The following is a 22,790-nucleotide window of genomic DNA, read 5'->3' as shown; positions in this document are numbered from 1 at the left end:
CAGTGGTTTTTGCATTCTGTAGCAGAAGTCACTTCTGAAGAAGGGAAGTAATTTTAACACTGGCCAAACTTTTGCCTTTTTGCCACAAAGTCATTGAGATATACGTAGACGAGCATCGAGTAATCCAAAGATGTGCGAGAGCTCCCAGAGGGAGACAACAGCATTAGAAAGGTGACCTCAAAGCAATTTTTGCACTGAGGAAGATCTCAAATGATTTTGAAACTGAAATTTATGTTTCCTTTTGGCTTACTGTGACTTCAGTTTTAAAACACAATGTCAAATAAGGTGACAGAAATCACAACTAAATAAAAATTGCAGATTTGAAAATCCAAGCTTTAGATAGATAAATATGACTTAACAATACCTTTTCTTGGCTTTCTTTATGAGAGGGTGCAGAATTCTCCTCAGTGGGCTGCAGAATGTTTATATTTTAAAGCCCACGATATATCAAATAAATTACCAACAACTATGTCTTTGCTCAGTTCTTCTAGCCAGTTTTGTAAGTCTATTATGGACATGCTTTGTTCATCAACCTTTCCCTACTGAAAATAAGAAGAAATGCTTGGAAAAAAGTGTGAAAAGAGTTAACCAAAGCAGTAGCATTCTTTGTTTTTCCTGATCACGTAGACAGTGACCAAAAATAGACCAAGAGCGTTAGCATCACTCGTGTCTTCTTGTTAATTGGCCTGTTTTAGATGCAGATGTTTTTCACTTCCAGACGCTGATATTTTTTTGAGGAGTATATGTGCTGCTCTGGCATTTTTGAACCCACTAAAACTTTGATTTGCTATGCTATCAAATCCCAGAAAGGAGTAGCCCTTCTGTTTTCCATGATCTATTAAGTAACAAGACCTCTTCTAAACCCAAGTGCCTGTGATAGCAGAAGCTTGCTTTGTTTTCCTGAGACACAGAGGGTTGGGGTTTTCTTTGCATTTGCTAACAACAAACCAGCCAGTTGTGACTTACAATACAAGCGATCAAGTCAAGAATAACGTTCTCCTCCATGAAAACTGGTGCCTTAAAAAAATCAACATCCAAAAGTGTATTTGATCCAACATCCACAATATGCTTACACTGTATCACATGGGATAACTTCAAAAGATCTGAAGACTTTTTTTTTTTTTTTTAACTAAGCACTATATTCAGACACTTATCTACTCTCTCTGAAACTCTAATCTGTACAGTTGCAACGCTTTCAGCATTTCAAACCAGAGTTGCCAGAAGAGTTTAAAATATTCAGGTGTTTTAGCATACTATATTAAAAAGAACACAAAACAAAATGGAAATCTGTGAATATTTTGCTCTAACAAACTGAGAGCCAAATGAGCCACATTCTCATTCAGTTCAGTTTGTGCTTCAGAGTTGATATTAGACACACCACTGCAATATAAAAATGATATAATAGAGAATTATACCTTCTTTTATCCTGTACATTTTATAAACTAGCATTTACATTCGCAGTTATGTCTGTCAGTGACACGCTCAAAGTGAATAAAACAGACCTTTAAAGTGTGGACACAGCTACTTAAACTTGCAAATTAATAGGGCTTGCATGTCCAGATAGTATTTGTACTTGTAGATCAGCTATTCAGAATACATAGGTACAATGCAGACAAACATCCATTTGCAAGTGGAAATGACTGTGAATCATTTTTGAAGCCTGGTTCAGGTAAAAGAGACTGAGAAGTCTAAAGTTAGGACACACTTATTAAAGCAAGAGTGGGAGAGAGCATTAAAAAAAAAAAAGTGCAGTCAATGTTCTGCGGATTAACTAAAATAATTGATTTGGTTAAAAAGAGAAGAAAAAAAATCTGCAGTGCAATAAACTAATTGGTTAATATTCCTTTAAGAAGGCTTGGAAGCAGCCTGCAGACCTGATTTTTACGCTTTTACACCCAGACAGATAGTTGGACACCTAGGTAACCAACCGGCTGCAGAAAATGCTCAATATGCTTATGCAGCCACCGAATTACACAGGAAAATGATATCCAAATTGTATAAAAAGCTGTAATCCAGATTCAGATCTCCTTTTTAAAAAATGCCAGCAAGAATTTCACTTTCCAAAGCATCTCACAGCTCCCATTCAGTTCAATTGTAATCGCTTGTGCTCAGGACTTCTGAAAAAAGCATGACCGGCACTGACAATGCTTTCAAAACGACATCCTTTGTAGTACATTTATTCTATATGTTGAATTATATGCCATAAAGTGGCTCTGTCAGGCATTCAGAGCACAGCTGTGATGAGCAAGAGCCCATGATTAATTCTGTCCTTGCTCCTCATAAACTATTTGCCTTGTCTAATTAGAAAAAAACACAATAGAAGTTACAAACATTTTCACCATTTCCAATTGGCCATCAAAAACACAAGAGAAGCCAAGTTGCTTTTCACTAACCGCAATGAATAATGTATAGAAAGACAAAACCTCAAAGTTTACCCCATTTTGTACTGCATTGTTCACATTGTCTTCACACACATTTTTATTTTGCAAAAATTGTTCTGAAACCCACTGCAATACTGTTCTGTGGACCTTTAAAAAACTCAAAGGAATCATTTTTTAGTGTTCTTACTAAATTTTTAAGTTTTCTCTGTTCCGTCACAAATATCAGGCCAACCTTCAAAGTCCCAGTTTCTCAGAATTTAGTGAAAAAAATCAATCTTAGCAAGTTGTCCCAAACAGGGCACTCCCCTAAATGCAGAACAAGCAGAGCGTGCAAAGGCGGCCATCCCTTTGGAGGGGCAAGCAACTAGCAGAGCTCAGAATGGGGGCAAGTCCACCACTTTTGGAATAACCACTAGTTTAGGGAATCGGGGAACGACCTTCTCCTTTTTCCCCACGCAGGAGCACGCAGAGCAGGGTCGCCTGCCTGGCTGCTCCCGGGTGGGGGCTGCAGGAAGAGACAGCAGCAGCCACCAGCAACGAATTGCACCACAGGTGGACTTAACAGCTTGGGCCACTGAAGTGTATCCGACCAAGCATGGAGGAGCTCCATGGTGAACTGCTAAACTACAGCAACTTACTCAGCTTATCTGATGTCTGAGACAACGTATCTTGCATTAGTGGATGCCTTTATCACTAGTCACAGTGATACCACTGGAATAAAATAAACACCTTTTCAAGGATCTTCTGATACGGTTTGATAAATACTACCTAAAGTTACCACAGGGAACAGTATTCAACCTAGTAGTCCTAAAGCTTTTCATAAGTACATTGCAGTGCATTCAGAGTCAAAATTTAATCTGAAGGAATAACTCACTGACTTTAATTTCCCAATAACTTTACAGAGCTTTGAATCAGCCCTTAAATGTTTCAGTTCTATCGTTCAAAGGCCTGGTGGAGATCTGACAATCTCAGAAGCATAATTACAGCAACACGCATGGAACAAATCATCCCCTTGTAGAAAGATTTTCAAAAGCCCTAAATGGATGTGCAATTTAATTATCATTGCTTTAAACAAGACTAAGACACCTAATCTGCCATGGTCCCTTCCCAAAGTGAGATTCAGGGCATTTTGGAGGTTTTACACACTAAATACTACAGATCATAGCTCGTACGTATCTTGTTTTGGTACAGAGATGAGCACGTCCTGAGTGAGTTTTCCAGTGCCACCATAAGACAAACGTAGTAGTGGCAGTACATCTACTTGCCACTACAGTAGTGGTATCTTTATAAAACCCCTCAGGATGAGCAGGAGGATACAAAAAAGGGGCTAGCTAAACACAAGACCATAGCTCAAGAGGAAAGATAGACCAGGACTATAGTGTTTGGATTCAGATCTACCTCCCCCACCTCCCCAACCCAAATTTCTGTAACTGGTTTGGGCTGAACTCTGTCTGAAGTTTTATTTTGAGGAAATCCCTGAACTACCCAAAGTGACTCTGAACAGGAAGGAGTCTTTTTCCTCCTCTCAATACCCAAAATTAGGATTGCTTGTGCCAACAGTCCATAAAACCCCATGGTGGGAACTTTGCGCCAGCTACCAAACCGGCGCAGTGCTGCGCGCTCCGCAGGAGGGCAAGGTGCTGCTGTTCAGAGCCCGGCCACGAAGCCAGCGCTGCTTAATTAGCAATGGTCTGGTGCAGCAGGCTCTCTCGGGGGGTTAAAGTGACACACTCCTGATAACAAAGAAAACACAGCAAAAACAAATTTATCAGGGCTTAACCAAAATCCCTCTCCATTTAGAGGAAGTTTTTCTTTTTTTTTTTTTAACCGAGACATGAGCCTTTGTGATTAGGCTGGATAAGGAAATCTTTGTCTGCTGCAGAGAAGAGCCCAAACCATTCTCCAAGTTTCAGTAGGTTGTTTGGAGCAGGGGCATTTGTTCAGCTCCTGGAGGAAATCAGGACAAGCTGCCAAGTTTGGATCCTGACCTGCACTTTCAAAACAAACAAACAAAAGCGTTCAGGATGTTTCAAATAATGTGCATCCTTTGTTAACGGAGAACTTTTTCAAGGCTGATTTCACTTTCACAGCTAAGGCAGCGCGCGGGACAGCGGAGGTTCAGCTGATACGCTAAGCGCACAGCGGCCGCCCTGCTTTCTTCCTTTGAACCTTGACGAGCTCTTCCCAGCGGATGGTGTCAGTCACCTGGGCTTGCAGATTGGTGGATTAGGCATTCAGAGGCAGGTCTGTCATATATTAGACAAATAGAGTATTTTGCAGCAGCGAACGCGTTTCTGTGAAGCACCAGATAAAATGTGCTGTGAAACCATACACTTCCATAAGAGAATGGCAGCCATCTGCTGGCAGGTAGGAGGCAAGGAGAGTTATCTCGCAGGGCTTCCCCAAAACTCTGAACGTTTAGGAAAACACAAGAGCCATCTATGCACAAGAGGCATCTCAGTGTCCAAAAAGAAACCCACTCATCTTTACTATTTTAGATGAAATCCTTGAATGAGACACCAGAGATAAATATAAGCAGGGAAACGTACATTTAAACAGTAGGGAAATATAATAAACCTTATCAAACAGTCCTAGAGAATGGGATTTAAAGCTAGTTAAGTTATTTTCTGGAATTCTGAATCTTATCTAAAGAACGAAAGACTGCCATTTCTTTAATCTACAGACGAAAAGGAGCCAGCTGTACGTCTGAAAATCAGCTGCGTATTGATCCTAGCTCTGTTAATATTCATGAAGCTATATCGTAAGACTGGAGATTTTAACACAGTGCCCCTGGACTCTAAATCAATTCCCATTGATTTCAATTGGCTTCTCCCATCCAAGCATCGACCTTACCCCTCCCTTGGAAACATGCTCTCAAGGTCCTTTGGAACACACTTGCTGGATAATGAACTCTGAAGGATTGCATGTGCTCACTGGTACGTTCTGCTCTTCTCCTCCCGTCGAGCTTCCGGGGGGTGGATACCAGTCTCTGATCTGGTGCGAACATTTAAAAATTTGAACCTAGGCACCGCAGGGCTCCCATGAGTTTCTAGAAGCCAGAATAAACTCTTTCCCTTCACTGAGATTTTTCCGAAAAGTTCAAGGCTAATGCAGTCATCTAACAAAACTGCATTCCTTGTCACCGATTGCTTCCAGGAGAAATATATGCTGAAACGTTTCTGGTTTCTGTTTGGTAGACTTCTGGGGGCTGCAAAGGGGTTTACAGGAGTGGCAGATTCTCACAGCAGAGGGTTGAAGCGTGAACTTAATTTGCTCCTGTCTCTTAAAATGCTCAGCCCTTAGGTCTGACCTTGCTCTCTGTTAAACTTTCCAGCACCTGACTTTCAAGTCTTTTCATAGTGAGTTATGAGGAGTTAAGGGAACTCGGCAAATAAGAAGATACATGCCAAATCCAATGCTTAAACTAGGAGTTAATATCTACACGGTCAGTGTTCCATTTCAACACACAAAAACAGTATTTAGATATCCATTCATCCATTCATACCCTAAATGCAAAATGCAGGAAAGTATTTTTTTAAAATTACACCTTCTTCCTATCAAAGCATTTAGTTTTCTGAGCTTTTGCTTCCCCAGCTGACAAAACACTGGGCTCATATTCACAGCACTTACCATACAGAACTAGCGGGAGGCCCAGCTAGCGTCCACACAACAGTTAGGTCCCTGAAGGACACTACATGAATACGGAGCAACACCTAAGAGTTTCATTTATAATGAGAGTGATTTTGTGTTCTTACATCGGACAATATCACAGCCAAAACGACAGCTCTTAATATCCAATTTGTTCACAACTCAGTTGAATATGTGCAAGGTATTCTCCACGCATTCACCTACGCTTCCTTCTGACACTTTGTTTACAGATTAATTAGCTGTGCCTACATCGCAATTGTTTGCACATGCAAGATGTGAAGGTGATGCATTTAACAGCTATTAAAAATAATAATTTTAGGTTCAGAAAGCTATTATAACCAAATGGCTTTAAAAACTTAAAAATACAGCTTTTGCCATATGCATTAAAGTCTAAATAACCAAACTTAATGTAATATTCGTTTCTAGCTGCCCTCAGAAGGCTTTCAGATGTAACTGAGTTAGTTTGTCTGTTCCAACCAAACAGTAGGATTTTACTTGTGTCTTTGAAAAAAAAGAATCAATAATATATCGGTTTGTAGTGAGAGAGTCACATCTAAGCTTCCCCAAATACTACAGCTCTAGACAGAGCAGCCATCCACCCCAAACTGGCGAAACACCATCACCCATCACTTCAACAACATCACATCTACAATGAAGCTGACTAGCATGGAAATTTAGAATATCCAACCCCAATCAGGGTCGTAAAAATAAATATACAAAAATCAAGTGTATTTTTTGTGTTCTGCAATTCCTTTTCCTTTCCGGTCTTCATACTGTACACTAAGGAAATGCAGATACTGACCCTTTCCTGAAGGTTTATTATCAACCCCTTGCTCTCTATATAGTGATACTCCTTTCACCAGTATGCATAAAATCCGTGCCCCTTGAGAAAAGGTACCTCAAACTGAGACCAGTGCTCTCTGTGTAAAATCACAGAATTGAAGAAATAGCTACACTGCCTCGGGGTAGGGGAATGGCGGATTTCAAAGATGCAAGACCTCTAACCGAAGATGACAACCTGTGCAACTCGGCAACAACCGCATGGGGAATAGCACCCGCATGAGTTGCTTTAATTCCCCAACATTTGGAGGTCGGTGTGGCTGTAGATTTGGAGAAAAGATTTCAATCATCCCTTAGCCAGCATGCCAGTCTGCCCATCAACTGTTCTGTGTTTCCAATACAAAATTGAACTCCAGCACTTGGTAAGACAGAGGTGGTGAGAACTTTTAGGGCCAAGCCTGTTAGCAGTATAACCCTGGTAACCTCGACACAAACAGAGAACTAAGCCCTGTAATTACACATATCCCTTTCACAGCTTCCTGAGAAGCCAGTGCGAGATGCTACCGCCGTGCCCTGCTCCGTTTCACTTTTCTTTATTTAAGCGAGCACTCCCGCGTGCCTCCCGCCCGCCGTTTTCCCTTTCTGCAAGCTCCTTCCTGTCTCCAAGTGGCCTTCTCCTATCTCCTTCGCAATCAGAGAAGGCCGGACATCACTTTGCTGAATGGGAGGAAGGCTCTGTAATTAACTGGATCCTTTGCTGTTTACATAAACACTTAAAATATACAGACAGCTGAAAGGTCAGCTTCAAATACCTAGTGCAAATTAAACTGAATATGAGGTGATTATTACAGAACGCCATTTAACTAATGATGTGCTGTCCTTCTTGGAAAAAAAATGAGTTTTTCTTTAACTACTATTGCTATTTGTATTATTATTCTAAATTAAATGAGTTTTAAACGCATTTAGCAAGTCGATCTATAAGCAGCACATGAAACAACAAAGCACAGCTGCTTTCTGAGCTGGACTGGGCTAGCACAGGAGAGGGACAGTCCGAGCATTATTCAAACATTTTGCCTGAATTCCCCTCAGCTGTGAATTGCCTTTCTGCTGTCTCCAAACACTAGAAGAGATGATTTTACCTAACAGGCTTATTTACTGAAATAAGTAATACTTTGGGAGTTTATGAAAGTGAATGTAAAACCTTTAGTTATAAGTAGAGGAATTAAAAACTCATTAGAAAATTACACATAACCAACAGAGAACCTGGAAAAGGGCACCTGGTACGCTTCGTCAGAAAATCTCCACAAGACTTGTTCCTTGACCAAAATAGCCCAAATTTTCATGACAATTTCTCAAAAAAAAAAAAAAACAACCATTGTTTCAGAACATTTACAAAAACAGAAATTCAATGAACATTTACTCTGGATAAAATAATAGATTAGGGTTTAATTACCATTAACTGGAGTCTGGAAAAAAACTCTGTTCTGCTTTATACCTCAGCCATAGTAAGCTACATTCACGTCATCCATCTTCAGAACAACACTCAAGCATATACTTAGCTTTAACCACCTACTTAAGCACCACTCAAGACTACTGGATATAAGCACACGCTAGAAACTTTTCTAAAGTCAGGTCCTCGCCCAGCGATTGCTGACAGTTACGATCCAGGGAGTTACAGCGTATTGACAGCGAACAACCTGCTACTGTGTCCACCACAGGGTTCAGACCTGACCAACATCAGGTCCAAAGGGTATGTTCATGAAATGTGCCGAGTCTTAGCAAAAAAGGGGATTAAAAACAGAATAAGAAACAATAATGAAAAATGCCTACCTTGGAAACTAGTTCAACATTACTAAAGCAATACCTTTAAACACACCTTGAGTTGCTCTTGTGCTGCGCTTTCTATGAACAGTTAAGCAGTCAACTTTACGCATGGTAATCTTCACAGAACAGGAAATGTAAGTTTATTGAACCGAATGTAACCAAAATGCTTTAAAAGTTGTTTTGGAGTACTTTTAACAAAAAAGGCACCAGGAAATCTACATTTCACTGCATTTGACACAGAGACACAAAGTAGCAGAACAGCATCTTGCCTACCTACCCACTTAATATGCTATAATTAGAGATGAGGAGGCAGTGCTAACATCTAAGCCAGGTTTGATACAGGATATTAATTTGAGAGATTAAGCACTAGGTATAGAAAGCACTGAGAGTTACAGACTCAAAATTGCAGAATGAAAAATCTTTACTTATGGAATTTCCCTCAAATCAGGTGTTCCAAGGTCCATTTGAAAGATATTTTTTATATATATGTATATATATATATATAGCTTTTGCAAAGCCTGGGCTACATCCAAAGCAGACCTAACCTTTCTAGTTTTTACCTGCATCTTCAATGGATTGATTCGTAAGCGTAAGGACTGCAGGATGCGATGCCATTCCCCTCATTTTCTCCTAACATGAAACAGAAAAAAGCTGTTCTGCTGGAGAATTCTCCATGTTCCCTTATTTGATCCAGGCGGGAAACGTTAAAGGAAGACGCTTGCCTCTGACAGTTGCTCAAGAGTTTTGTCTTTCAGCTGCTGCGCCATGACAGATTTTAAATTTTGATAATCCCTTTTTAGCCCTTTCAGACTAAGGCCATGAAATGCCAGAGCTCAAACAAAACCGGGTCCTGTCGGCCCATGTTCATACAAATAGCCCAAACCAAGATGATTTATTTACAACAGTTAATACAATTGGTAGTAACGACTTTATAGGCAACCTCTAAGTGCAGGCGAGATGAAAAATTTACTAAATTGGAGTATAAAAATTCATAAGAAAATGTACAGAATCAATATTTCATGGGCCTTGCTTTACCTTGCCTTACACAAATCTACTCCAGAGCTCACATTAAAATTTAAACCAGCTTCGTGCGACAAGTTCAAATGCTGGGGCTGTTTCATATTAGTTTAACTTCGGAGGGTATTTTTTGTTTTGTTTGTTTCATAAATTGGAAAAAAAGCTCTTAGGGAGCCGTACAGTTTGAGTGTTTGCGTGTTGTTTTTTTTTCCTATTTTCCTTCCTTCTTTTAAGAATAAACTAATTGCTGACATAAATAGGAGGAACATTGGTTAAGAAAGATAATCCTAAAATACCTTTGCATTCTCTTTAATACAGCATAGAAGACAGTGCTTGGAAAAGATACCTGGAGAATACTCTTAAAAGCACCAGTGCTGGGAACAGGGCATGAAACTCCTTTGAAAAAAAAAAAAAAAAAAAAAAAAAAAAACGCAAGACAGATGGTCAAATTTTTCGGAGAGTAACAGCACTTGTACAGGAATGTAAAGAAGGAGCTATGTCTGTAAGAGCGCTTAGCACCTGACAAAACCCATTGCTCTCCAAGCAGCTCAGGACAACCCGGGGAAATCCACTTGCTGAATTTAGGTGCTACAACACTCTTGAAAGATCTGCTGTCAACTGCAGACACTTCATACCGCTGCAAAACTGACTGAGACCGTTCTTGTGCAATAGCAGTTGGGTGCCAAAGAACCGCAGGTGGGGCGTCTCTTCTGACTCGAGTGAGCATGCTGTGAAGAGTGACTTTATTAATGTTCACTCCACGAGAGGGACCAAGTCCTGAACTGGTCTTGCAAGAATGAAGCACGTTTCCCTGCAAAGCTGCCCATTCACAATAAGGTTGAAACACTACAGCAGCACGTTGCTGTGGAAAAGGAACAGTTGATGTTTTATTTCATGGGCTATTGGCAGGCGTGTGCAAGTCCTGTCCTTTGAATCAGCCTTGCTGACCCTGTTTGCATGATCTCGTTGAAGTTTTATGCAACCCTTATCTTGACATAAACCAGTTTGTCCAGAACAACAAGCAAGATGTCTTTCTCTTTGAAGATAACAGAAAGGAATGATTAAAAATCAACTCCTTGATGTTTGCATACGGTTCACAAATAATAGAGAAAAAGGATGAAGCCCAAATAAAGAAAAAAAAAAAGATCACCTGTATATTTTATTTGTGCCTGCATGCTCATATACATTCAGTTGTGGTTCACTGCACATGAAAAAAAAAAGAAAAATCACAGATGTTTTTGGAGGACACCAAGTACACCTGGAAAAGGATATCTGCACCATCGCACTAATAATTTCCATTAGATTATCTTCACCAGTTTGAATAAACGTGGGTCCAGATTTTCAGCTTAGCTGGGCAATTGTGTGTGAAAATAGGGTTAATTATAGAAGCAAGTAACTAATAGGAAGAAACTGAAGTATTTGCACAATTTAGGGGCAAAAGGGACTTTGTAAACTTATTCAAACATTTGACTTAAGGGTCATTTTGACTTTTACTTCTTGACAACATCCTACTGGACAATATAAATCTATATTCTGCTAGTTATTCCATGTTTCTTAAAAATTATCTGAATATTGAAAATAATTCTTACTGGCGCAAACAAGTGTGTTAGAGAAATTTAATAATCACTTTCTGAAGTTAACAGCAGCCTTCAGCATGTTAGCAAAAACTGGTGATCATTTATTACTTATTATACTGTAATTCATTAAGGTTGTAAGAAATATTTAGATACTTAATTGGCATTTAACAAGATAGCTATAGAGAGTAAATGAGACATTAAATCCTCTTCTAAAATGCCCATTAGGTTTGCTTCGGAAATTAATTGATCTAATTCACTTGCTGTAAACCACTCTGGTCTGTGCCAGTTTAGAACTTCAAGATATTAGTAACAGACAAAACCAAGGATGGTGGATGTCCTCGCACACAGTTATGTCAAAGGTTAATATGTTGGGCACCCGCATTTATGATACTAATGAATAGACCAATAGGAAATATTTCTCTTAGATGCAGCCATTCACCCCCGGAATCTCCATCATGGCCACGATTCTCCCGAGCATCGCCCACCCTTAAGAAAGGGTATCTGAAGGCTGCACAGAGCCCGTCGCAGCTTTAGAGCTGCATTTATTATCCCAATTTATACACACAGTTGTGTTCAGGTTCTGCTAAAGCCTGATCTCCGCCTGCAACCCTAACTGAAACTCTCAAACTTCGAGGATTTCTACTTTTAGAAGTGCTCTACTTTTAGGCCCACCTGGCCTTCAGATGCCCACAAATGTTTTCAAATGCATTTTTTCATATAAGCTTTCATTTTCAGAGTCTATTTCCTCCTCTTCACTCTCTTAGATATTCTCATTTTAGTCCCTGAAATGACAACATACAGCAGGGGAAAAACATAACAGCTTTTGCAGCTTGCTGCTAACTTCTGCGTGCGACCAGTCTAAACCAATATGGCAAACCCCAGGAGAGTCCTAACTCTTCTACTAAAGCCTCCATTAGTATTTCACATCCATACATGCAGACAACCTTACTAATCACAACACTACATATGAGCAATATTCCTTATTTGTTAAATAAAGTGCCTTAAGGTCCATCAGCTTCTGTCTAATAGATATTAGACACTTTTTATATTTTCAGTGACTATTTCTAGGCAAATTATTACTCATTTTTAGGAATTAAAAAAAAAAACTTGGTGTTTATCCACACTGAAATATCTATTTTGATAAAACATTTATTTTTATAAAATCTTGAGCACACTTTGATTAATCCCCAAGAAATGGAGGAAACCATGGGGGCCTCTAATGCTCTCATAACACTACCAGCAATATTAAAGCTTGCACACAATTTATATTTTTGGTTCAAAAGGCTATTCTCAAGCTGAATCCTGTGGTATGTCATGAGCTGACATCTTTGCCTCAGTCTGTATCTTTATCGGATCTAAAGAATATGTTTAAGAGACATATAGTAGCTGTTTAAGGCCAGGATACAAATTCTTTTCATGGTTCTAGAAATATTTATAGGCCTTAAAAATAATGCTAAATTCACTGAGACAATCAACTCCCTTCTCATGGTGCAGTTATGTACATCAAGTCATGCCTACAGCACACACCTGTGCTAAGAATACTGCTAGCCAGGAACACCGTGAGAGGTAATTTCTAACCAACATAGCCACGTCAAAGAAAGGCACGATCATAACAGCAAAATTCACCTTTGGGTAGAGTGACTTCTCGTCCTGCAGCGGGAGAGGACTGGAATAAGAGGCCAGGAAGGACACGGTTTTGCTGGCTTTGCTAGAGGAAGTTTGCCAACAAAGTTTGCCAGTAGCCCAACACGGACAAAACCCCTGAGAGCTGACAAGGCCATAGGTACATATTTCTGTCAAGGACTGGTTACAATTTATGAAGGTCAGCTCTTCCTCTGGTGTAAATAAATCCTGCTCCGCTGCCTGTGGCACAGACCTACCAGTAGATGCCAGTGGAGGAACTGGCTCTCCTCATTCCAAGAGTCGCATTATGGACACGAAGGTAGCAGCAATTAGCGCACATGTTCAAACACAGCCAACTGCCCTCTCTTCACTGTTAGGGTGACAGTCTTCAGTTCTTGTTTCTTCCTCCAGGGAAGCATCAAGGACCTACTGTTGCATTTTTCAGGCGGTTCATTATAGCAGTAGCACTGGATGTCTGCTGTGAAGAACTTCTCCAGTTAAGGAGAAAAGCACTAAGGGCTTAGCAAGAAGATGCTCCCAACATACTGCCTGAAAAAACGTTACTAAGTCTAACTTCAGTGAAGCACTCCACAGTATTCATTTTAATAGCATAAAAAAGGCCCAAAACTAACAGAATTAATTGCATTCTTTCCCCTAGTTTTGAAATTTCCATGTGCGATATAAGACCTGCATCCAGCTGACCCTGGCAGTTTTTTCCATCCACCAACTTCTGTGCGTGCCCTCTTTTCAAATGGCATGCCCTTTGCATCCCAGGGCATTTGAGGGTTAATCCTGTCATCTCAAGATCTTTCTCAGATGTCAGCCAAGCTCATCATCAATTTGACATAAATGTCTTTTGGGGGATCTGGGTTACTCTTTCTGGGAGCGCTGTCCCTTTGACAGACAGCAGACTATATTGCAGCAGCTCCATCAGAACCTCTACCATGTCTGCTGTTGAAATCTCTGAATTAAACATTTAGAGCTGCAATTAAATCTAAAAAAAAAAAAAAAGGCAGCAAACTGGTGTTTACAAAACTTCATAGCTAATTTATAAACTTTTTTATTCAAGCTCCCATTTTGTTTAACTACTTCAATTTGTAGAAGGAATGCATTTTGGATTGTGCAGGGTGATGTATCAGAATTTGCCTAGAGACAGGTAGTGAAAAATGCAAAAGGCTGAGCTGACATCACTGCACTAGTTTTTGACATGTATCTAGTTTTAAACAGCTGCTCAGAAAATTAGAGACATTTATTTTTAAAAAGTTTGTCACTGTGTGTGTCCGTCACAAGCGTACTCTTGCACAAGCCCTTATCCTTTTTTGCAGGAAGTAATCTGGACCGAAAAGAAAAGTTCACAGACAGATATGTAGGTATATTTCTTACTTCATTGCAGATAAACTGGTACAAATATATCCCTCTCTGTATCCATGTTTTGATGGGTTTTTTTTCATGCTGGATACACAGGAAATACTTTTCAGTTCAGGTGGCCAAATAAATCCTCACCAGACACCTATGTAAGTGGCTGGATTTTCAGAGATGCTAAAAATAAACATCTGCAATGGTTTTACAGCAAACGTTCTACCTCTGCTGGAGTCGGTGCTAAGTTCAGGGTTGAATACAACCCGATGCAAGTTTTGCTGAAAATAAGTAGCTTCAGTTCACTGTGGTTCATGGGAAGTCTGCTTTGTTTTCATCTGAGCTTGCAACCCTTGAATTTCAGAGACTTTAAAAAAAAACTTCAGGCAAAAACTTGCAATCAAATCATGTAGAGCCCATGCACAAACAGCCTGTGGTTTGCAACATAGGTTCACATAAAATTTTAGTGAGGGTTTTCCACCAAAACCTAGACGGAGGTTTGACTTGTAAAAAAAAAAAAAAAAAAAAAAAAGGCAGCACAAGAATTATCCCTGCTTTGGGGTTTCAGAAATAAACCTCCATGTTCGCCAGCTCACATGCACACACACTCTTTCAAAACAATTTTATCTGTAATACAGACTGTGATTCCAAGAAGAATCAGTAGGACTGATTCCAAGAAGAATCAGTAGGATTATCAGAGAATTTGGGATGCATGGGAACACTAACTGCAACCATAATGTAAGGAACAGCTTTTCAGCAGGACTAAGCTACAGCAAACAAGAACCACTCAAGCCAAAGCATGAACACCCTAGAGTGGTTTTGAGTCCTTTTTCTTTGTGGGCATTAACTGCATAGCATTGTTTGAGTCACTGAACTTTCCAAAATTTCCCCATCCGAACAAGTCCTGAAACTAAGAGCTTTTGGCTACTGCACGTTTCAGCCAGAGTCAACCAGTGCAGATGCTCGGCTCTACTTGCGTACTACAGGCCAAGAGGAGGCACAGTCAGGGGGAACCAGCAGCAGGCGCAAACCAGGAATCATGAACAAATGAAAAGCTTCACCTTTCTTTGTCAAGCAGAGCCAAAGAGACATTTAACTTCCATATAAATCCACATTTGCCCATATTTCAGAAAGCTGCCCCGATGCCCAGCCATTTCACAGTTCCCCGTTTCCTCCCTCCAGAGCTCGGCCGCTTGAATTTCTTTTCCAGGACCCTGTGGGTTCAGAGCCTCCCCCAGCAACTCAGCAAGCTGGGGCTGACAAGAAAACTGAAGTATTTTCCCAGCAGCTCTTATCAGGAAACAATGTGTCAAACAAGATGAAACTAGCTCTCCATTCTTGGAAGATTTACTACAATTCCCCCTATGCTCACAGAAGCAATGTTAACACTAACCAGCTACACAGTCATGGAGTGTAAATACGGGCTTCTCTCTCTCCCAAGTAACCAGTCCTATAAAGGCTTTCTGCGGTAAGCCGGTGCGGGTTTCTCCAGCCTGCCATTTGCACTCTGATAAACATCTCAACTGTGTTCTTTCAAATGCAGAGATCTGCCTGAGGAACAGGCACAGGAGGAGAGTTTCCCCTGAAGAGCATCCGTGTTTTACACCTCTCTCCGGCCTTGCTCTAAGCGAGCGGCGCCTGTTGCAGCGCCGCTGCCGTGTCCGGTTCGGGACGGAGCCTGATGCGAGATGTCACATTTGTGCAGGCAACAGTTGCGGTCGGTGCAATGAAGGGGTGGCAGCCCCATAAGCGACTGCACAAGTAGAGACAAGGATGGAAGGAGAAGCAAATATGGTTTTCTGAGACCCTGGAAAATCACTGGCACAAAGACAGATAAAAGGAAAAAATATGCATCTGTGTATCTGTACATATATGTATGCATGCATCCACCTGTCACCAAATCTATTACACTATTTATGACCATTTTTTTTCCCTGCTTGGAAGCAGGGATGCGAGTGATTATTGACTCCTTTAAAAATATATGACCACTGCTAAATAAATGCAAGTGTGTTCTGATGTCTGGGCTGTCTCCTGCCTTAGGCTTGTTTTTTTTAATCTCATTTCTAGCAGCATAGCACAGGGGGGAATGAAGATTAGGGGTTAAATGAAGGCTGACAAAGAAACAAAGCAGAAACATCTCCTCTTGTATATGTGTTGGTTTCAAACTCTTTTCCTGAGATGTTTTTTGTTTGACCACCGGGGTCTATCTGAATCCAAGAGCCTTAGTTAACTCCTGCCAGAACAACAGTAATTCATGATCACCCTCATTATGCCATTTGATATGGCCTAAATACAGAATTAGGAGAGTGTAGGATCCTGAGTCTCCAGTGCAAATTAACTAATGCTATAAATTAAGAAAAACTCCACTCATGCCAGCAATTATATCTTCCAAAGCAAGCAGCAAACAGAGCCTAAATATTTTGTTAAGTGCTTGTCTGTACTAGACTGTGGGACTGAAGGAATTACGGGTTGATAGCGCTGGAATTTATTAGGCACTGGAAGGTTTCTGGATTAGTTAGGAAGCCAGGAATCATGGAAGCAGAACATGCATCTGGCTGGGGTGTTGGACATGAGGGGAGAGGCAGCAATGTGGAACCCACCAAACTGAACTACTCATCTGCTACTTCCTAAGATAAAAACGATCTGTTGCCACATTTGTGTGCGCTGGCAGGGTCCTTACAGCACACAGGCAGGGCAAAAGGACACTCGTGCGGCAGAACTGGGCCCAAGGTACTTCTTGCAGACATCTTGTTCTCACCCACGAAAACTGGCACCCGCCCCTGCAATATCAGCTGCCTTCTGAACACGTCTGACAGATTCTTCCACCACCTGTAAAATGACACCTGCTGAAACTTAAGCTATTAGTGCAGATAATAGTCATCACATGGAGAGCACTCATGTTTTCCATGTTGTCAGAGCAAATTGTTTTGCTGTTCAGGATAGGTTCTACCAAGCATAAATATTTATGTCTGTGCGGACATCAAATACTTTAGTTAGGAACTACACCTATAACTGGACCGGTTTAATTGAATCTTTGAGCTAGCTAGATAATGCCAAGACTTCAATTGTTTGCCACATAAATATACTGGACTGGACCTCTAAGGGGATAAGTTTTCTTTAGGAAAAAAAAAATCTATTACTATGATTGTTTTGGGTATTCTAATAAATGTAATTGCTGCTAAGAATGCAGGACTGGCCATCTGTAGCTAGCAGAAACCTTAGAGTAGCTGCAGGAGGAGTAGCAAGGCAAAGAGCTGGATAACAAGGTTCCTCATTTCACCCTCCTAATGTGCCTCACTGCTGCCTCAGACGGCACTGCCCAAAGCGCAGTGCAGCCTGGTGTGACCCAGCCAGATCAACAAGCTAGTTCAGGGGCTACACTTTCTCCTAAACTCCCACTCAGAACTTCACACTCTTCTCCTTATCACTGCCCCTCTTCTGCTGTTTTACCCACCATGCCCTTCCTTACAACCCCTGGCACCCATTCCTGAAAACAGAGGCATCAATTCTATCACCCATCCACAGCACGCCCCCTCATCCTACACCTACATCACCTACAGCTTCGCACCCTCATCACGCCCTACAAGACCAGGTCCTGACAAGTTACTTTAGGCATCGTGCACTGATCACCTTCATTACCTGCTCAGTCTTTGCTTGGTCCAACTCCATCTTACACGCGCAGATCTCTCAGATCGGGACTGACAAATGAGCATTTGTCCCAGAAATATGCTGTTGTGTCATTCCTAGACAGCAGTGGCTTTTTCACTTTCACAGATTTTAACATCATAAAAGACCGTTCTGACCCTCCAAGTCAGGTTCCTTGCTGGGCATGCTGCTCTGCTGCGTTCTCAGAACCCAAAGAGCTACCACCGCAGTAGCCTCAGACGAGCTCTAAGCGATTTCCAGGTTAGCCACAGACTTTTTATATGATCTTGGGCAAATCCCATTCCATCTCTTTGCCCAAGTTTCTCATTCTTCCCACAGGAAATACCTTTGAGCATAAATATACTGTTGCTTACAAAACAGGGATAGGATGCTGTTCAAGTACTTTAAGATCATCACTCAAACCATGACCCTAATTCTGATTAAAGAAAAAAAAGATTAAGACATAAATAAAGTCTCTTTGAGAGAGCACAGTGTGAGCCCTGTGTATAATAAAACAGTAATAGCTCTCAAAATGGCTACCCATCTCTGCAGATGACGACTTTAGGATTTAAAAATGTCATATACCAAAAATAAGATCCCTCCTCTAAAGCCCAGCCCTGCAAGGCTGAGAGCATTCAGCTCATTTGGGGATTTTTTAAGGGCCAAGAAGTTAGCAGATTACTTCATTTTGTGATGGTTTTGTTTGGGGCACCTAATCTCTGAAGATTACATAAAACTGTATTAAACACACTTCACAAACTGTATTGAACTTCCATCTCACAATAACATCTGTCATCATACTGCCTTGGTCTGAATTTGAACCTCAAGAATCTCAGTGAAATAGTGTTTATCAAAGATACATCTACAGAGCACTAGGCAGAGAAAGCTATCAACGAGTAACCATGGTCTGTAAAACAGCTGATGACTTCAGTATGCTTTTCTACTCTAAATAATCCCCCATTCCTCTCAGGAGCATTAAAATCTGTCCTTTGGAAAATAAAGTAAGATACAGTATTAATAAAAAGTTTGAGTGCTGTGCTAGTTCAGTTGTATTTCTATTGACCGTCACACATTCAAAAAACATTAGAGAAGGTTGGTCCTCCAGAGACCCCGCCACGACTGCAAAAGAAAGCCTTGGCAATTATGTAAAGGCACCACACTCCTGTTTTATTTAGCAGAGAGAGGGTTTTTTCTTCTTACAGTCCTTTTGTGCTCCCAGATGTTTTAATTACTGAGGAAAGGGAGCGGATGATTCTGGCCATATGTCTCCATTCCACATAAATAAATATTGTCGCCAGCCCAGCTAAGTTTCGCAGAGCTGTCGACGATCCCGCTGACACTAAAGCTGTCGGGTCCGATAAGCATCTTCAATCCTTCAGTGAGCATGCTAATTCCAGGAACACCGAGACTGATATCCCATGAAAATATTCAATCTAGAAACAATTAGGCTCATATTGCCGCAAAATGGTACCTCTAGGAATTTGGGTGCTCGCTTGATTGGAGCCATGAGTACAAGCTTTAAGTGGAGACAGTGACGGGAACGAGCGAGGAGGAGAGAGCAGGTGAATTGGTCTCTCCAAAGCAGCAATTACTGTGCCATGTGTTGGAGCTGCTGTGGGCCACGTTTGCCATTCTCCGGCCTATTCCCACGGACTTGGGGTGCCACCACTTAATAAAGGGATTTGGCTTTAACTGTGTTACAACTTTTTTGATTAATGCATGCAACAGCAATTGTTTTTACTGCAGTGCAGGCCGAAATAAACATTGGTCAGGGTTTGTTTGTGCTAGGCAGCGTGAAAACACAGTTGCAGACCTTCCCTTAGCAGCTTTCGGCCTAAATAAACAGTCTAATATATCCCCCAGAAAAGGAACACGCAACCACAGTGACTACGGGGGGTGCAAACAAGTTGAGAAGGCTGTTGAGCAGAAGGGAACAATTTAAGAAGGCATTAGCTAAATAAACCAACATTGAAGACGACAGGAGCGGGTAGCCAGCGGCAATTCTTAAATGTGAGACTGAAAAGGCACCCTCTTTTCCTGCATTAACACAGCATCGCAACCCCCCAGCAACCCTTAAGCCCCCCCACTGCAGCCTCTGAGAGCCAGGGCAGACTGGCCTCATACGGCAGGCACTGAAGGACAATAAACTGAGATGCTTTTTGATCAAACAAGAAGCAAGTTCAAAAGCTGAAGTTATAAGACACCAAATTAAACTACAGGCAACATAAGACTCCACCTACAATCCCAGTTCCCCTAATCAAGCAAGTCAGTCAGAAAGAATCTTTCTTTTAAAACAGTTTAAATACAAAAAGCCTCAACCCATACCCTGGAAGTCTGTGAGCTACCGCAGTCATTGCCATGAAGTTTTAGTAGCAAGAACCACTGCTTGCCACATTCTGCTGACACCACTCTTATTAGGAGACCTGCAGAGCTGAAGAAAGGTGCACGAGGACTGGTCCATGTACCTGCCCACCCACGCTCTGCCTTGTAAGGACTCCTCTGTCTCCACTGCTCATCCCCCAGGGATGGGGAACAGAAGCCCACATGCTGCCACAGCTGCCCTGCCGGCAGAGCCCCCACCACCCACGTTTGGGGAGACCCTGATGAAAGGATCCCAGCAGGCCTCCAGCCCCTCCTAGATGTACGCTTTATAGACGGCTCAAACGTAGGCAATGATTATTTAGCTGTTGCCTCCTGACTTAACTCTGTGCTTATTCATAGATGGCTTCTGATTTTCATTAGCAGAACAGAATCAAAAGGTCTATTTAAAGTCACACAGAAATAAAAACAGAGGACTGAAACATAGATGGTTCAGATGAAGAAATACTGAACTAAAGGAAGGGGAAAAGAAAGCGTAGCTCGTCCACTCAACAACGCTGTATCTTTTACCTAGGATACAACATTAAGGAACAACCAATTTTAATGAGTACTTGCATACAGTGCACCCCTCAGGAGACGTGCTGTCCAAAACCAGGTTATATGGACACTACAGAATACTGGAAACATAGCTTTGTTCTCTGTTGAACTTTTTTCCACCAATTCTTAATTTCAGAGTCAAGTCCCTCTAAGATGACACACAAAGTAAAACAAGCTGAGATGGGAGCACACCCCAGGGCATACACACAGTCACCCTGAGCGAGCCAGGCTACCTAGCCCTGCCTCCCACTAGCAGAATACATGAGATTGCTCTCATAGCCAATTACATGCCATTTTAAATACTTGGGCCTAAACCAAGACTCAAGAGGAGCTTTGTTGAAGACTTGCCTCTGAAAGGGCTTAAAATACTAACTTTATCGAAGCCATTGGTGAAGTCTGCTTGCAAAAAGCAGCACGCTCCCTCAGCGCTCTCAGCCTGAACCACAGCTAAGAGGCCCAGACACAAACCGAGCACTTCCCGTGCACAGGAGAGAAAAGGCATTCTTGGTTAGATTAAAGCATATTCCCAACAATGCATAAAACCATGACTACATTGGTAGCTGGCCTGACACACTCATAGCTAGAGAAGGAGCAAGTCAAATCCATTTGGAAAAGGCTGACTTTACAAACAAGAACAAGCAGGTAAAACCTGAAATTTGTGTGCACCTGAACTTTGCCTCCTTGCATCGTCACTACCAGTGTACGCAGGTAGAAGAAAGAGCAGAATGAGAAAGACCAACAGTTGCACACATAAGGCCCTAAGCTGACTGCCACATGACAAGGCAAGAAAGCCTCCCCAACAAGCTAGATATATTAAGAAGCGGTCCAACCGAGTGTGGACTTAAGGGCTGCATCAGAAATTATATAATAAAATGCTAATCTTTGGTATTAAGTATTCAAAATACATGAACATAAGTATTTGAGGTCTTAAAATCTACTAAAAAAGTTTTGCGATGTCTTCTCCAAGCTACGGAGCACTATTTTAAAAATATGAATGCTTTCAAACAACTGCTAAACCAATCAGATAGAACACTTTTCTTAAGTATAAACCCCCAGAATATCAGTTTTGTTTTGTACTTTCTATTTGCATTCACAATATCAGGAACAGCAGCACTGAAACACTGCAAAGAAAGCTCCTCTTGAGAGATTTCTGACCCAAGTAGAAGAAAAGACTCCAGCTGAGGTTTCCAGTTCACTTGTGCCAGAAGAAGAGACTGAGATAAGCATCTGAACATTTTTTTTTTTTTTTAAAGGCTTACAGAAAAAGAAGCATACTGGGAAAGAATTATTTTCTGCTGAGCTAAAGGATGAAAAGTCTGGAAATCTGAATTGTAATCTCAGGGACAGATTAAAAGTAAATCTACTGACATTAATAGCTACAGAAGATTTAAGATTAGCTTAAGCAAGGTCAGAATCAGCATGCAGGTTCTGGGCCCAAAATTATTACAGACTCCCACTGTGACCTTGGGCAAAATCCATGTAGTGACAGAGTGATTCCATGGAGTGATTTTAGGAGCCTTGAATTTTAGATGACTACATTAAGCAATCTGAAAGAAAGCAACTGCAAAAATTATGTACTTAGAGTGCTCTGAAAATCCTGAGCTTAGTTTTTCTATGATTTAGTTCTCCCACCTTTTAAAAAATTATCATCATTACAATGATGGCCATTTTCATAACAGTGGCATTCTTTTTTAATTCTTTACCAAGAGCAAATTACTTTAAGATTCTCAGGAGGCACCGGAGAAGTTTAAAATTACATTTATCATTACTTCTTCAGATATATCAATTTTCATTAATGTAGACTAGAATAATAGAAGGGGAATATAAAGAAAAAAAAAGCAAACACACCAGAAGAAAAATAAGTCGTACTCCTTTCCTAGCTTGCTGAGCATTTAGCAAGTCATGATAAACTCCTTTCAAGCAAACTAGGACTGTTCAGAATGTATTTTTATCCCCTTTTAAAAATACGGTAGAGTATATTCCTGGCTATAAACTACCAGTACTCACAGATGGGTCACACTTA

Source organism: Apteryx mantelli, chromosome 18, assembly GCF_036417845.1.
Source record: "Apteryx mantelli isolate bAptMan1 chromosome 18, bAptMan1.hap1, whole genome shotgun sequence".
NCBI lineage: Eukaryota > Metazoa > Chordata > Aves > Apterygiformes > Apterygidae > Apteryx > Apteryx mantelli.
Note: the sequence above shows the minus strand (reverse complement) of the source record.